The following is an 18,462-nucleotide window of genomic DNA, read 5'->3' on the forward strand; positions in this document are numbered from 1 at the left end:
GAAAGTGAAGTTGCTCAGTCATGTCCGACTCTTAGCGACCCCATGGACTGCAGCCTACCAGCCTCCTCTGTCCATGGGATTTTTTAGGCAAGAGTACTGGAGTGGGGGTGCCATTGCCTTCTCCGATAATAAGATACAGGAGGCAAAAATATAACCCAGGCATGTTCTTACCAACTCATTCCTTGGTTCCATGATCTCTAGCTGATCTGCCTCCATTTCTCCATCTTCCAGATCTTTCTTAGGTTTGTTTTTGAGGGTAGTATCAAGGGCTTTTAATTGTACTTAACAAGAGGGAAAGGGCAAAGTATGTTTAGTCCATTTTCCTGTAAGTGGAGGTTCCCCTGTCTGGGGCGAGACTCTGATTCAGAAGATATCAGTGGGAGATCCCAGCTCAAGTGAATAGGTAGGTGGTGACTTCTGCTATGAAGTGGTCACTGAAGACTGTCCCCTGACTCCTGGTCCTGGAGCATTCCAATCACCTTATGTATCTGTAGTTCAGACACTGGCCCTGCTGTTTTGGGGTTTGGCATCATATGCTCTTTTATTCATGGAAAGAAATATCCAGCTGCAAGCACAGAGAAGCTTTCCAGTGCTCAACTCTTCTCTCACAGGAGACCCTGCCATGGAGAATGTGGACTCCTCATCCTTGGAAACATTCCCTCAAATGCTGAAAGTCCTGGGCTGGGAAGGAAGAGTCACTAGACAGCTTCTGAGGCCTTCCTAATGCTGATTGTGAAACTGTGAGGTCTCCCTCCTCTTTTTTGGATGAGTGTCAGGGAACAGGGGCCTTGTGTAAATTTCAATTGATTCGATGCTGGTTCTCACTCTGGACTTTGCACACAGAATGTTGTTTGGGTCACTGACAGAGTGGTGGCTAAGTGGCTGAATGACTGAATAGTATAGGGGACAGCTGGAGTCCACTTGGACCAGCTACCCTCAGACACAGGGTGGGTGAGCAGAGCTGGCTGATACCCAAACTGTGGAGGAGAACCTTGATGTCAGACTTCTCCCTTCCCCACCAGCCCTGTATATTACATAATACAGTCAGAGCCAGCAAGGATGGGCTGACTCAAAACTCACAGGACAGCAAATATCCTTAGAGAATGCATAAGCGTTTACCCTGCCTTGCTATTTCGTCCTTGGCTCAGGACAGTTTGATCTCTCCCAGATCTGATTGCAGCACAAGGGCTAGATACCCAAGGCTCAGATTCAACAACTTAGAAGTCCATTAGGTAGGGAAGAGAACCAGGGTATAGAAACTGCTGGCTTGGTACTTTTCTTTTTCTGAGTCAGGAACAGACATCAACTAATGAAATAAACCCATTAGGAAAAGAATGATGGAGAATTCCTTTCAGGAGAATCATCAAGCCTCTCTGGAGAAAAGAGAGCTCTATGACTGGGAGAACAGTTCAGGGATTTCCAGGAGAAAGTGTCTTTTCAAAATGAAGAAGCTGCTATGTTCCGGGCACTTTCCTATGGGTTATCTCGATTAAGTCGCATGCAACATAGGTAAGTTAGTCATCAATGTCTCAATTTTCAGATGAAGAAACAGGTTTGAAGAGGTTAAGAAGTTTCTCTGAGGTCACAAAGCTGTCAAGTGACAGAGCAGTGATTTGTACCCTGATCTGACTCCAAAGCTCATGCTTTCATCAAGCCATCGTTCTGGCTTTTCTAGATGGGGAGGACCAAAAGGAAATGTTCTTAAGATAGTTCCTGTTGAAGTACCAGGCCAAAGAAGGAGAAAGAAATGAATGTGTGTTTCAGAGTGACCCATAGTTACCACTTCCTTGGGTTATCATTATTGCATCGCAGACCTTCTACCTGTGATCACTCTTCTTTTGAATTAAGCATGCCCTTTATGAGGATATTAATCTGGTGTCCAATAAGGAGAGAGAAATCACACAGTAATTTGAGCAAAGAAAGTTTAATATAAGCAATGAACTATAATGGGGACTGGAGTAAGAAGGAATTGGATAATAAGTAACAAGGAGAATATAGTAATACAGGCTGTTTCCTGTGTCTGTTGGTCCTATATTTTTAACTTACTACTCACATATATATTATTACACATACGTGAGAGGTTTAAGAACTGGAACCAGGAAGACAAACTCCCCTGCAGTGTCTCTCCAGTGCCCTCTATTGACAAAGCTTAACATGATATCAGCCAGCAAAACAAAAATATTTAAGAGCCCAGCTCCACTTTGGCAGAACAAGAGGGTGAGTTTGGAGCTGAGAAACATGAAATTGATAATTGGCACAGTGAAGGTCTTCTGATTACACCTGTCTCAATTTTCATTTCAAGGCTTCACTTCCATTCTTGATAAAAAATTTTGCTGGGTGTACGATTGATATTTTTCTCAACACCTGAAGAAAGCATCGCACTGTCATTTGGCTTTCATTAAGAAGTCATCTGGAGAAAAAAAAAAAGTCATCAGTCAATTTTTTTTCTTTGTCTTTTTTTTACAGGTTATTTTAAAGACTCTTTCTTTGCTTTTGATGTTCTGCAGATTCACTATCTAGTTCAGTTCAGTCACTCAGTTGTGTCCAACTCTTTGCGACCCCATGAACCACAGCACACCAGGCCTCCCTGTCCATTACCAACTCCCAGAGTTTACCCAAACTCATGTCCATTGAGTCAGTGATGCCATCCAACCATCTCATCCTCTGTCGTCCCCTTCTACTCCCGCCTTCAATATTTCCCAGCATCAGGGTCTTTTCAAATGAGTCAGCTCTTCTCATCAGGTGGCCAAAGTATTGGAGTTTCAGCTTTAACATCAGTCCTTCCAATGAATATTCAGGACTGATTTCCTTTAGGATGGACTGGTTGGATCTCCTTGCAGTCCAAGGGACTCTCAAGAGTCTTCTCCAACACCACAGTTCAAATCATCAATTCTTCGGTGTTCAGCCTTCTTTATGGTCCAACTGTCACATCCATACATGACTACTGGAAAAACCATAGCCTTAACTATATGGACCTTTGTTGGCAAAGTAATGTCTCTGCTTTTTAATATGCTATCTAGATTAGTCATAACTTTTCTTTCAAGGAGTAAGCGTCTTTTAATTTCATGGCTGCAATCACCATCTGCAGTGATTTTGGAGCCCAAAAAAATAAAGTCTGACACTGTGACCACTGTTTCCCCATCTATTTGCTGTGAAGTGATGGGACCAGATGCCATGATCTTTGTTTTCTGAATGTTGAGCTTTAAGCCAACTTTTTCATTCTCCTCTTTCACTTTCATCAGGAGGTTCTTTAGTTCTTCTTTACTTTCTGCCATAAGGGTGGTGTCATCTGCATATCTGAGGTTATTGATATTTTTCCCAGCTGTCTTGATTCCAGTTTGTGCTTCCTCCAGCCCATCGTTTCTCATGATGTACTCTGCATATAAGTTAAATAAGCAGGGTGGCAATATACAGCCTTCACATACTTCTTTTCCTATTTGGAACCAGTCTGTTGTTCCATGTCCAGTTCTAACTGTTGCTTCCTGACCTGCACACAGATTTATCAAGAGGCAGGTGAGGTGGTCTGGTATTCCCATCTCTTTCAAAATTTTCTACAGTTTGTGGTGATCTACACAGTCAAAGGCTTTGGCATAGTCAATAAAGCAGAAGTAGATGCTTTTCTGGAACTCTCTTGCATTTTCAATGATCCAGCAGATGCTGGCAATTTGATCTCTGGTTCCTCTGCCTTTTCTAAAACCAGCTTGAACATCTGGAAGTTCACAGTTCATGTATTGTTGAAGCCTTGCTTGGAGAATTTTGAGAACTACTTTACTAGCGTGTGAGATGAGTGCAATTGTGTGGTAGTTTGAGCATTCTTTGGCATTGCCTTTCTTTGGGATTGGAATGAAAACTGACCTCTTCTAGTCCTGTGGCCACTGCTGAGTTTTTTAGATTTACTGGCATATTAAGTGCAGCACTTTCACAGCATCATCTTTTAGGATTTGAAATAGCTCAACTGGAATTCCATCACCTCCACTACTAGCTTTGTTCGTAGTGATGCTTCCTAAGGCCCACTTGACTTCACATTCCAGGATGTCTGGCTCTAGGTGAGTGATCACACCATTGTGAATATCTGGGTTGTGAAGGTCTTTTTTGTATAGTTCTTCTGTGTTTTCTTGCCACCTCTCCTTAATATCTTCTACTTCTTTTAGGTCCATACCATTTCTGTCCTTTATTGAGCCCATCTTCGCATGAAATGTTCCCTTGGTATCTCTAATTTTCTTGAAGAGATCTCTAGTCTTTACCATTCTATTGTTTTCTTCTATTTCTTTGCATTGATAACTGAGGAAGGCTTTCTTATCTCTGAGTTTCAAATCCCAATTCTAACCTGGATTTGTAGTTGCAGTCATTACTCAGAAATTTTTGTCTTCTCCATCTAGAATTCAATGGCTGAGGTAGTCAATTTTTTTTACTGTCCCCTCCAATGAGGAGGTAGGGTGTTACTTCTATTTTGCCCTTTGAGGACACAGTCCTTTGAATTTCTAGCTTTCTGCAGGGGACAATGGTTCTCTTATTAGACTATCCACTTTAGATGGGCTGTAATCTTTGTCTCTTGTTTCCTGTGCACTCCTGTGTCATGAACACTGAAGTTCATGGTCATCTGGGTTTGCAAAATGCCCTCCAGGGAACATTGGTTTTAAGTATTCTCATAGGTGTCCTCCTTTACCTTATTTTTGACCCCTGAGAATTTGTTACTGCTACTGCTGCTGCTAAGTCACTTTAGTCGTGTCCTACTCTGTGCGACCCCATAGACGGCAGCCCACCAGGCTCCCCCGTCCCTGGGATTCTCCAGGCAAGAACACTGCAGTGGGTTGCCATTTCCTACTCCAATGCATGAAAGTGAAAAGTGAAAGTGAAGTCACTCAGTCGTGTCTGACTCTTAGTGACCCCATGGACTGCAGCCCACCAGGCTCCTCCATCCATGGAATTTTCCAGGCAAGAGTACTGGAGTGGGGTGCTATTGCCTTCTCTGAGAATTTGTTGCCTTCTTCCAAATTCATTTATTTCCAGACTTTATTTAGCCTAGTGGAAGGTTCGTCAGAATATCTGGTTTGCTATAGTAAGAAATAGTAGTTTGAACTAAGCTAGACGCAGTGCTGCATTTAGTTCTCACAATAATCTTGGGATGTTTTTGATCCAAAAAGTAGAGATTCAAGGAGTATACATAGACAGCAAGTAGCAGAACAGGGCTGGGACTTGAATCTACATCTTTTGACTCTATGTCACTCCAAGTTCTCCCCACCACACTATTCTGGGTCCTTGGTGTTCTCTCTTCATTTAATGCAGATTCTAGAGCTCTTTGGGAGAAGGCAATGGCACCCCACTCCAGTACTGTTGCATGGAAAATCCCATGGATGGAGGAGCCTGGTAGGCTGCAGTCTATGGGGTCGCTAAGAGTCAGACATGACTGAGCGACTTCACTTTCACTTTCCACTTTCATGCATTGGAGAAGGAAATGGCAACCCACTCCAGTGTTCTTGCCTGGAGAGTCCCATGGACGGAGAAGCCTGGTAGGCTGCAGTCCATGGGGTCGCACACAGTCCGACACGACCGAAGCGACTCAGCAGTAGCAGCAGAGCTCTTTGGAATGTGGGCTATTCCTTAATCTCAGAAAAGCACTGAGAATTCTAGAAGAGTCTTATTTAATTCTTCTCTCACTTGACTGAACACAGCTCAGCTTCTCTTGAGGGTACATACTTTATCATGGTGGAAGAAGACCCAGTAAGGACTGTTCAAACTGTTAAACTAGGGGCATTCTCGCTGCAGCCCACACATCCCTAGAGGTCTGTGGGGAGTGAGAGAGTGCAGTCTCCTTTGCAGGGTATTTTCCTACTCCACATAGTTTAAAGAATGTATTCCAGATTCTAGAATCGCTTTGGGGATAGTGTGCTCTGACCAAGCACCTCCTCTTCTCCCTTCCTCCTTTCCTCTTTGTCTGCCTTTCATCAAGTTCTCCCTCTCTTACTAGGGAATTCAGCATAAACTTCAGGGATTGAGTCCTTATGTCAAACAGCCTTCAATGTTGGAAACGTCAGAAGTATACATTCTGTATTTCTTCCAGAGTTGGAAAGAACTGAGGCCAATTAAAAGTGAACTTTTAAGAGAAATGAACATCTTGCATGCCAGGTTTCAGCTGAATGTCACTGCAATTGCCTGAATTATAACTATCAGAAAAAAATGCATTCTAATTATGGAAATGCCATTAGGAGGAGTTCCTTCTGCCTGAAAACTTAAAAAATGACTACCATCTCTACTTCTACTCCATCTCTCAATGCAATTTCTGTAGTCAGAGGGAAAGAAGGCGACATACTGTAGTGAGAAGAGGATTTGTACCACACAGAATCTGGGTTTGGAATCTAACCCCATCAATTATTGGCTGTGTGATCTTGAGCAGAACAAACCAACTTCTGATCCTTTATAGATGTTTCCACACCTATAAAACGATAAGCTGTTTTCAGGATGAAATAAGATGGCATACATGATGAATGTAGCATCTAGCCTGGCACATAATGAATTGCAAAATTGAGTGGGTGGAGATGGAGTGACAATGATAATTATCATAAGACTGAGGAGAGAGCTTTGATGAAAATAATAACTGACGCAGTTACTAATTTAAGCAGTTTTTCACTCTAGTGATCTCAACACATTCATTTAGACGTGGAGAGTCACACACTCATTTCGATATTACTCTTTGGTGCCTGCAGGCATGGGTGGCGGACTCTACACAGGACATGATGATGACTTAGAACTCTTGTCTTCCCAGAGAATCTTGACTCTGGGAAGATCTCCATTTCCTGATCTTGCTGATATCTGGTTTGATCTTATGCAGGAACTCCTCTGCCATGGCCGAGTATTTCCCGCCTCGCCCCCACCCCCACCCCAACACTCCACCTCTCATTCAAGCTCTAACATAATCTGAATCAATCTTTTTCAACAAGTGGAACTTGGACCCTGGTGGCTGGGAAAAAGTAGATTTATTGTTCCACAGATCTATACACTCGACAAGCATCGCTTATAGACAGCTGTGTCTTGAACTTATATATTCACATATATTGCAAATCTGTAGATGCTCTTGTGAAAAAAAATACTTAAAGATGATAGTAGATGCAGAGAAGCTTTTTGAATTGTGTTTTCTCAGTCAATGAATACCAAAAGCACAGCCTTGTGAGTCTGAGAATATTTTGTATTTCATTTGAGAGGGTTGGAAGTTACCAGAGATTTGATGAAAGACTCATGTCTTGGTGGGGTGACCTGCCCTGCTCTCTTCCATCTCCTCAATCTGCGAGGCCAGTGCTGAAGAAGGCGATGGTATCATCCTCACCTGCTAGGGAGGCATCTCTCTGAAGGACAACCATGACCCACCTGTGCTTCCAGCTGGATTTCTTGGTACCCCCAGAGGGCTCGTTAGCTGGGCACTGGGTGCTTGGACCTGGGCACCTCAGTTCCAGCTGCCCTCAGCTATCTTTGTGGTGGTCCTGTGCTGTGAGGCTGGTTTTGGAGGAAGTGGAAGATCAGCAAACACTATATATATATATTTATCTTTGTTTTTTTGTCCACTCCTTGTGGCATGTGGGATCTTAGTTCCCTGACCAAGGATTGAATCTGTGCCTTCTTCTTTGGAAGTGCAGAGTCTTAACCAATGGACCATCAGGGAAGTCCTGCAGCAAATACCATATTAATGCCAGGCAAGTGGGTCCAGGAAAGGAAATGGACAAGAGGGCTGGAGCACAAAGAAGTGAGACAAGGAAAGGCTGGATGTGGTAGGAGAACAAGACACACAGAGGGTGGCCAAGTGTTCCACTCAGCCACTGCTGGGAGAAGAACTCAAAAGAAACTTAGTTGTGGGGGTGAGCCAGCCTCCATGTTTATCTTTTATCCTCTTTCTCCTTCTCTCCTACTCTCTCCCATTCCTAAAGAGGTGCACTCTTCCTAAGACTTACCCATCACCATGGCTTCTGCCCCTTCTCCTCTCATTTACACCAGAGCCCTGCTCTTTCAGTTACCACTTGTTTCTTCCATATCCTCTCTCCCTCTTGGCTTTCCCGCCTCAAGCACATGGCCACTGTGTTTGAGTCATACCTTCACCCCAACTCTCTCTTTTCCTCCCCAGCCAGAAACTGGAAAAGGTGCTCTACTGTCTTCTCATGCCCCATCCCCTCATTTCCTGTTTGCTCCTCAACTTAGGGTAGCGTGGCTTCTGCCCCCACTACCCCATTCAGTCTGCTCTGGGTGACCTACCAATGTCCTTGCCATCAGACCAAATGCACAGTTTTCAAACTTTATCTGCTTGGGTCTCTCTGGCATGCTTGACTATTGATCACATCCTCAGTTTCCTTAGGGTCTCCTCTTCGTGAGAGCCACTGACACCTAACTGTAGGTGGTCTTTAGGGAGTCTGAGTTTGCCTTTTCTTTCGTCTTAACCCCACTCCATTTGCAGCAAATCTGTGGTTTTAACTACGACCTGTAAAGAACTACTGTCTCCAGCTCTGACCTGAACCTTGAGCTCTGGACTCTTATGTACAATCACCAACCGGATGGTTCCTCTCAAGTGTAGCATCAGCTCTTTGGACTTTGCCTGCGCTGGAACTTGTCATTACCAACTGATGGACCATCCATCCCCTTCCTCCACCTATGCTTTATATCTTTGTTGTGACACCCCATCCATTCGTTCTTCAAACAGAACACAGTCAATCCTGACTCCTTGCTATGGACTGAATTGTGTTCCCCTACAAATTCAGATGTTGAAAGCTAACCCCCAATATGTCTGGGTCTGGAAGTGGGATCTTTAGGATGTAATTAAGGTTAAATGAGGGCATAAGAGTGGGGCCGTAATCAGGTAGGACTGTGGTCTTATAAGAAGAGGACATGTGAAGACACAGTGAGAAGCTGGCCATCTGCAAGCCAGGAAGAGAGCCTTCCCCAGGAACGGACCCTAGGGGATCTTGATTGGAAGCTTTCAGTCTCCAGAACTGCCAAGATTAAGTTCCTGTTGGTTAAAACACCAGTCTATAGTATTTTTTATGGCAGTGTGAGCTGACTAACCCTCTCCTCTTCCCTTCCTCCTTGCAATTAGAGAATTCTGTCAATCCTAGTGTCTAACTAGCTTTCTTGTTTAAAGTTTTAATTTTTATTAATGTTCAAAATGACCATAGTTTAAAGAGTCAGGTAATTCTACAAGTCCTTTAAAAAGTACTGTTGTCCCCATGCCAGGCCACTCCACTGTGTCCAGTCACCTCTCCTTTTGTGGTTATTTTGGTATTTACCTCCAGCTCTGAAGGAGCTCAATTGGTAAAGAATCTGCCTGTAATCCAGAAGACCCAGGTTCAATTCCTGGGTCGTGAAGATCCCCTGGAGAAGGAAATGGCAACCCACTCCAGTATTCTTGCCTGGAGAATCCCATGGACAGAGGAGCCTGGTGGGCTACAGTGACTAAACCATGTGAGTTTCTATTCATACTGCTACTCCTTGGTAGTTCAGTTTAGTCTCATCTGTTGCTTCCTCTATGAGAAGAAATTAGTTTTTTATTTCCCACCCTTATCTCCTCATGTACACACCACACACTTCTGCAACTCCCCCATCCTTCCTTTAAAGTCACATGATAATTTCAGTTTAATCAAGATAATGACTAGGTAATTTTTATTTGCAGCTTAGTTATTATGTGTCCTTTCTTGTACAACTTTTTTGATCTCTGTGGAATTTATAATTATCTTCCATTAAATGCTTTTGTTTTTCTATACTTTTCTTTGTACTCATCACTAACTCAACCCCTAAGCATTCTCCCAGAAGTCTACATCTCCTCTCAGTTTGTTCAAATATATAAGATGGTTCTGTTACTGGGCCCTTTCCAGACTCTTGAACAGCAATACCATAGAAATGAGTATCACTTCCACAAGTCACTTAGGCAAGCAGAGCTTCTTATTAAAAGATATTGCTTGTGCATAAAGGAGAAGGTAGGTCTTCCCTGGTGGCTACTCAGGAAAGAATCTGCCTGCAATGCAGAAGACCTGGGTTCGATCCCTGGGTTGGGAAGATCCCCTGGAGGAGGGCATGGCAACCCACTCTAGTAATCTTGCCTAGAGAATCCCATGGACAGAAGAGCCTGGCAGGCTGTAATCCAAAGAATCACACAGAGTCAGACAAGACTGAAGCAACTAAGCAGCGGCAGCGAGGTGAAGGTGAAAAAAAGGTGCCAGTTCCCTGAGTAGGAGACGAGAGTTGCAAAACCAAAGGGAGGGTTTGTCTCATGACCACTGATAATTTCCAGAAGTCATCAAACTTCTTTGATCAGCAGCAGGAGGCTCCATGGTAGCTATCAGGAATTGGGAGCGCTTCTGTGAGGGACAAGAAATGCATGAGAATTTTCTGCAAGAAAGCACAGAAACAGATAAGGTTAACATTTACAGTTGAGCTGAGCTAGGTATTCTAGTGTAACAGAGGTAAGGTGAATCCTTTATTCCTGTGAGCCTGGCTTTTCATCTCTGGGACTCAGGCCCCAGGGCCTTTGTTCTTTAGCTCTCAAGGCCTGTTTTGCCCAAGGCTGTTCCCTGGTCCTTTTCCAAAATGACTGTACTCTTGTCTTTTTGTCTTTGTTCCATCAGTGTCTTCTGGAAGAAGTTGCTTATGAAGTTTTTGACTCACTGCAAGCTGGCCTGCTGACCTCTGTGCCTGCTGCACAGAGATGACAATCACTCTTCACTGTGTCCTAAGTCCCTGGGCCTCTCACTTGTCCCAGGTCCCCTGTTGGATCTCATGGCATCTTCTTTCCTCATTTACTTCCTCATTTTGGTGGAGTGTATCCTCTAGTAACTTTCTGAGAAAGAGTTCATGAGAGGCAATTGTTTTTTAAACTTGGTAAGTCTTTAAGTGTGTTTATTCTGCTTTTACACTTATTTGATATTTTGAATAAGTATCGAATTCTGAGTTGAAAATTATTTTCCCTCAGTATTTTAATGGCATTGCTTAATTTTCTTCTAGATTTTAGACTCACCAGTGGGAAATTTCATGTCAATCATATTTTATGCATTATGGTAATCTTTTTTTTAAACCCTTCTCTGAAAACTTTTAGAGTATTTTGTTTGGCCACGGGGTTCTGAAATTTCCCTTCTATGCCTTGGAGTGACTATTTTTATCAATTGTGCTGGGAACTCAATGGGCCTGTTTATTGTGAAACTTACGTCATTCAGCTTCAGGATATTTTCTTGAAAAAAGCTTTTAAAAATGTTTCCTCCTATCACTTTCTCCTCTTTATGTCTAGAATTCTACTTTTCAGCTACTGGAGCTTCTGAATTAACCCTCTAAGTTTCTAATCAGCCCTCTCTCATTTTTCGTCTCCTTACCTTTATGCTGAAATCTCCAAGAGATTTACTCAGTGTCTCTCCTAGCTCTTGTACTGAAGCTATCACTTTTCCTCACAGGTTCCCACTAGTTTCCGAGAGCTCTTTTTTGTTGTTGTCTGTTTTCTCAAAATTACTTTTTAATAGCATCAGATGGCTCAGCAGGCAAAGAATCTGCCTGCAATGCAGGAGGTGCAGGAGACTTGGGTTTGATCCCTGGGTTGGGAAGATATCCTGAAGGAGGAAATGGCAACCCACTCTAGCATTCTTGCCTGAGAAATCCCAGGGATAGAGGAGCCTGGTGGGCTACAGTCCAAAGGGTTGTGGAGTTGGACACGACTGAGCAACTGAGCACTTACTTTACACACTGCTTTAATTTAGTGGTTTCGAAATCTTCACATGCTTCTCTAGGGTTGTTACCATGAGATATCTGGATGTTTTCTTTTTCCTGCACTCTTCCCCACAGCTGCTTTCTCCCATGTGTTTCTGTCTCAGGGTAGAGGCATTCCTCACGTATCTGGGGGTCCTTGTTTGTCTGCCTTTGTTTATCTGTTCATAATTGGGACTTACCAACCCTGGGTCACAATGTAGGGTGATTTTGCTTGACTATTTAGTTGGATTCCTTGATATCATAGGTTTTGGATCTTCCTGCTGGACTGGTCAAATTTCCTGGAGGAGCATCTTCCAGTCTCCTGCCTGGCTTAACAGCAATCATTGGAGTTCATTTGGAGAAGAAGATTGTAAGTTTCAACATCTAGTGTACTGACAAACATTCTTTTAATTCCTTTGTTTTTAGGATGGTGGTCTTAGTATTAACTGGACTTGGTGTCCTTAGTCCAGAGATCCTAGATATGTGCTGTCCACTACAGTAGCCTCCGGCCACACGGTGCTATTAGCACTTGAAATGTGGCGCATGTAACTGAGGGATTACATTTCCTAATTTAAATTAATTTATTGATAGCATGCATACTTTATTTGGTACTGGGAAACTTTTACACACTTTGGAACAATTTGGGTATGTGCCTGTACTTTTTAAATTGTAGATTTATGAAATCTAAACACAGATCAAGTATTCCAATGAAAACTTAACATTCAAACTGATGTGCATTTGAGTGTAAAATGCATATTGTATGCTGAGAAGAAGAATGTCAAAGATCTCATCGATGATTTTCTCATAGTGATAATATTTTAGAAATGCATTAGGTTAAATAAACAACATTGTTAAAATTAATGTGACTTTTTTTTTTAAATGAGGACTTGAGAAAATTTTAAATTATACATGTGGCTTACACTATTCCTATGGACAATGCTGTCCTAGAGGCCGGAGGTGGTGTTCCAGTGGGGAGAGACAGTCATCTGGTTTGTCTAACTGCTCCATAAACAGACATGCACTCAGGCTTTCCGTCTGAGCCTTATTCTTCCTCATTCGCAGAAAACCCAGTGCTGCTGATGCCTGGGCCTATGGGTCTTCTCTGATGCAGATAGAGTGGTTCTTGGTTTTGCTCACCATCAGGCTAAAATCCAGTTTCCTTGGGTTTGCTTGTTGATTGCCAACTAGTTGTCTGCTTTCAGGTTTCCAGAAGTGTATTGCTATTGACTCTTTATCTATCCTCTTTATACGTTAAAAAAAATTATATTCTGGTGTTTCAGTGGGATTTCAGGCAGGAACAGAGACAAAGATGCATGCGTCCAGTCCACCATCCTAAACTGGAAATCCCCAAACCTTTTGATTCCCTCTCTTGATCCATCCTACGGTACTTTTTGTCATCCTTTTTTAGGAGGAAGATCCCACCAGATTTCTCTTAGCTGATCCTACTTCCAGGCTTTTCCCATACAAAGCTCTATTCTAGGTTACAAATCTGATTATGTTGTTCTTCTGTTTAAAACCCTTCAACAGCTTTCAGTACACAAACATGAACATTCAAGCTCCATGTAGATTCCCAGGAGCTGACCCCTTCGTCCCCGTCTGCCTTATCTACTACTACTCCGCACTCCAAGTCTCATTACCCACCATCTCTGTGATGGAGATCTTTTATTTTTTAATTCTTGGTTTCTTTATTCTGTCTGTGCTGGGACTTCGGTGTGGCATGTGGGCTCTTCCTTGTGGCCTGTGGGCTTTCTTCAGTTGTGGTGGATGGGCTTGGTTGCCCCACAGCATGTGGAATCTTGTTTTCCCGACCAGGGATGGAAATCATGGTCCCCTGCATTGGAAGGCAGATTCACAACACTGGACTACCAAGAAGTCCCCAGAGAGAGATCCTTTAATGCCTCTGTTTCTCCCATGCTAGGCCCTCTTCCTTCCACCTTCTCCACTTGGTCAACTGCCCAATCCTTGACAACACAGCTCACCAAGACTTCCCCAAACCTTGCCCTTGGTGGAGGCGGGTTAGAGCATGGGAACTAGACTGGGTGTCCCCCCTACTATAACAACAATAGCGGCCAGCACATCCTGTGTGCAGCAGACACTCTTTCAGGCCCATTACATACTTCAGATCATTATTACTCTCCTTATTTTCTGTATCAGAAAAGTGAGGCCCAGAGGGGTTCGGTGACATTCCCAGATGACTTACAGAGCTGGAAGCTGAGCTCTGGAGTTGCTGCCTGTGTGCGTGAAAGGTGCCAGTGCCTTCACCAGGCTGTAGTTGCTGGCATGTCAGGCTGTGGCTCCAGTAGACTAGGAACTGCCAGAGGCCAGGGGCCCCGTCTTTGTTATCTCTGTATTGTATTACTAAGTGCTTGGCACAGGGCCTGGCATCTAGTAGGTGCTCAAAGTGTATTTGTTGAACAGACCTGCTATCCTCTAATCATTTTATTATGGCGTCTACCCATTTCCCATGAAAAGGACCCATTAAAAGACAACTGAGCAGCTTCCCAGGCATTTGCTTCGACATGTTTTGTGTGTTTTTAGAATGGTAGTCTTATTATTATCATATTTATTTAAAAAAATAAATACACTTTTAAATCACCACAGAGGTTTAAATGATGTGGAAAATTCTAAAGAGGCTTCTTTGATGAAAAGATTTTTTTTCTCCATACTTAGCATAATCTTCCTTTGAATTATGCCAGGAAATCTTAAAGCCATAGTTTTATTTTTTTCTCATTGCAATCCTCCTTTTTTTGGATGTTTTGCCAGTGAACAATGGGAAGGAAGGAGCTTTCTGCATGCAAAACACTCCTCTGGTGGGAGGGGTTGGGGGACCTTGCAGTTTGGGCTCACCCAGCACTGGAGCAGCAGTGGGAAACAGGCCAAGACCCTCAAGCCAAGCACACCATTCTCTGTCCTGCAGAGTCTGATTGTTGAGTGGTGCCCACTTGCCCTTCCAGATGAGGGTGGCCTCCAGGTATGCACAGGGGGAGAACAGTGAGCAGGTGGAGCATGGCAAGCACGTCTCACAGAGGCAGCCAGATGTGGAGCCTGTAACCCCTGTAAAGAGGTAGATTTCCGGAGAAGGAGAGATGGTCAGCCCTGGAACCCCACATAGGGGCTGAAGGGGCAAAGTGGCAGAGCCTTATGCAGGGGGAGGGAGGAGGGCCAGGCCTGTGCTGAGTTTGCTCCTCCATCAGGCCTTTCTCCCAACACTCCCCTCTCCCATCCTCTCTTTCCTTCCCCCTCCTCCATCCCCCTCTCCTCCCTGCCCCGGGCCCTGACTCCCCACTCATGGAACCACATGCCATATCCATGGCTGTCTCCAGAGACATGAAGCCTAGACAGTGCCACACGGCACTCAGAGCTCTCTCTGCAAATGAACACCCCAACAACTGGTCTAGATACCAGTCCCCTGTGAGTGTTGCTCTGAGTCAGTATTCCTGAGTCCTGGTCCTCTGGGGACTGACAAGATCCTGTTTCCAGGCCTGTGAGGCTGCGGACCAGTCCTTGGACTGGGAGGTTTGCTGAAGAAGTAGATGCTGTCCTAGGAGATGGTTGGGAAACAACTAGCATCTTTATTCCAGTGAGGCCCACCCTCATTGCAGGCCATTCCCTCAGATGGCTGCATTGTGTGTGTGTGTGTGTGTGTGCATGCACACATGTGCACCTTCAAGAGCTACCTGGAAGGTCCACGGAGGCTGAGACATGGAGACTATACCATTCCCTTTTCCCACATGCCTCTCCCCAGTCCCCAGCGAATCACTGTTGGATAAAATCCATATACTAGGTCTTTGGCTGGGAGTTAAAAACCCAGAAGTGAAGAAGAGCTGTAATTCCCACCTTTCTTACAACATCCTGGGAGATAGCCTGGCCAATGAAGCCAAGTAGACCTGGTTCATAAACTCGGGGCTCCATGAATTAGCCATGTGTCTTGGGCTGGCCTCTGAGACATGGGAGCCTCAGTGTCCAGGTGGGGGTGTGTGCTGCCCTCACACAGCTTACAGAAGGATTAAATGGGCTGATGTACTTGCAGCCATCTGGCACAGACCCACACCAAGCGCACAGGAAGATCAGGGCAAATGGTAGCCTCTATTGTTCACCAAATTCTGAATGGGGTCCCTGCACAGGGTATGGAAGAAGCAAGTGTAGCTGGGGGCTAGGTTTTGCAGATTTTATTGTTTATATTCCCACCAAGAGTTCAGGCTGGTAACCATGAAAGGCTGCATGGAGGAGGACACAGACCCCTTGATTCTAAGATGGTGCCATTTGCAAGGTGCACTGTGCATTTAGAAATAGCTGTGTGCGTGTGTGCCTGTGCACGTGTGTGTGTGCACACATGTGCACCCATGCCTGAGTATATTGGGAGAAAAATAATACATTTAGTGTGAATAAGACATGTTTTGATTTCAGCAACATTAAAATATATAACACTGTGCATCTTAAGAAAGTGCAGTACTATTCTTAATAGCTTATAGTGATTGAGTCCTTGCTTTGAGCTGGGCACTGCACTAATTCTTTGCATAAATTATCTCACAGAATCTTAACAAAGTCTCTATGAGAGTGACGCTGTTAGACCTTCACTTGGCCAGTAAGGAAATAAGCTCAGAAAGGTTAAGTAAGTTTTCCAAAGCCACACAGCTACTAAGTGCTAGAGCCAAGCTGATGACCGCTTTCTGATGCCAGTGTGTTTCTTCTTACTCTCTATATGTTATTCCCACTCCAGTTTAGGATACCAAGTTCAGCGTTGACTAGAGCACTCATAATCATTATCCATTTCTAAGCCCATTTCTCCTATTAGGGGCACACACAATTCCATCAACATATTCATCACTTTTTATAAGTTCTCCTCTGGTTTTAATAGAGTATATATTCTGGAAAGAATCTATTAACCATTCCCACTCTAATGTGAGTTCAAGTCATAGAATCATATACTCTTACAATGACAAGGGACTCAAATTGCATCTAACTTCACTTCCTGCCAAATGCAGAGTTCTCTGAACGGTAGCTCTAACATGGCTACCCAGACTGTCCCTTCATACCTCCTATGGTGGAGAGCTCATGGTCTACCACCTCCTTATACCCACAGAACTCTAATTGCTGGATGATGTTGAACTAAAATCTGCTTCTTTGAAGCTTTTTACCAGCGATACTCACTCTTCTCTCTGGAGTGATTACAAAATAAATCTGCTTCTTCCTTCGCATGACAACTTTTCAGACACACATGAGCTCTCATATCCCTTCTCTTTTCCTGGCAGAATGCTACATTTTCTTGATATGTCCTCTGTAACACTAGTTTTAGTCTCTCACCAGCCTGGACACTGGGGCATGTGTTCATGCCCCAATTAAAAAAATCTAGTACTGAACATATCTCACCAGTCAGGGTCCTTCTTCTGGGGTGTTTAAAATGCAAAGCAGACCTCTTAATCATCAGAGCAGAGGTCTTAGTTCCCTGGGAAGAAACTTCAGACACGTACTTCCAGCTATGAGGGTCATTATGAACCAGGTGACACTTATACATAACTACCCTATGACATATTTAATTTGACTTTTTTTTTTAACCTGATGTGGACAACTGGCATGTCACTCAGGTCTTCCCAGTTAGGCTGTAAGTTTATCCAGGGTGGGCATCACGTCTAATCATTTCTGGGGGCCTCTTAAACACCTGCTGCAGTGGTCTGACTCCTTTTGGCTGCCAATAAATGTGTTTGATTGATGGACTCACTGGAGCCGAAGAAGTTATTTGCCGCTCTGTTGCATCTCAGAATCCAGCTGTGTCCAGCTGGAGCCAGCCCTCTCGTTTTTACCGTGACCATGGACCTAGATCTCATGGCTTGTTCATGTAGCACGGTAGGATGAATTTCACTTTAGAACTCCACTCTCTGCTACCCCCAGCTGGGGAGGGGGAGGAACCCTGAGGGGACTGGCGCATCCAGAATTGAAAACAGCCTTGGACACCCATCCCTCTTGCTCTGGCCCACCACCTCCTTCTTGTTTTATCTATCCACCAAAGTTTGGATAATAAAGATCTCCCTGCTGCTGCTGCTGCAAAGTTGCTTCAGTCATGTCTGACTCTGTGTGACCCCATAGAGGGCAGCCCCCCAGGCTTCCCCGTCCCTGGGATTCTCCAGGCAAGAACACTGGAGTGGGTTGCCATTTCCTTCTCCAATGCATGAAAGTGAAAAGTGAAAGTGAAGTCGCTCAGTCGTGCCCGACTCTTAGCGACCCCATGGACTGCAGCCTACCAGGCTCCTCCGTCCATGGGATTTTCCAGGCAAGAGTACTGGAGTGGGGTGCCATCACCAGATGTAGGCATATTCCAGGGCTTCAGTTTGTAGAGAAGCTGGGGGGTGATGTATCAAACAGATGTTTCCAACTGTATCTTCACTGAGCCTCTTGCCTCTGCTGTACCTCCTGGCCTCCCCCACTCCTCTCCCATCCTCCCTAATGTCGCCTATAAATCAAGTGCCTCTTCTTAAAATTGTAATCACCCAAATAAGGCGGTGATTTATAAGGAATTCTGAAATACCAAATAATCAGCCAAACACTTCAATTTAATGGCAGCGATAAGTCAAGTGTCTCCACACTCGGCTCCAGAGGAAGAAACACGTCTTGCTCTTGGTTGTTTAGAAATGACAAATGCTCTTTTGTGAGTTGTAACAAATCAATTATCCACATGATGAAAATGGAGCAAGTCCTTTTTAAGACATACTTTTATGGATACATTTTAAAAGATGTCCCAGGAAGTGTGGGGGGGTGGGGTGG

The sequence above is a fragment of the Bison bison genome, unplaced genomic scaffold (genome assembly GCF_000754665.1).
Source record: "Bison bison bison isolate TAMUID 2011002044 unplaced genomic scaffold, Bison_UMD1.0 scf7180017864503, whole genome shotgun sequence".
Taxonomy (NCBI): Eukaryota; Metazoa; Chordata; class Mammalia; order Artiodactyla; family Bovidae; genus Bison; species Bison bison.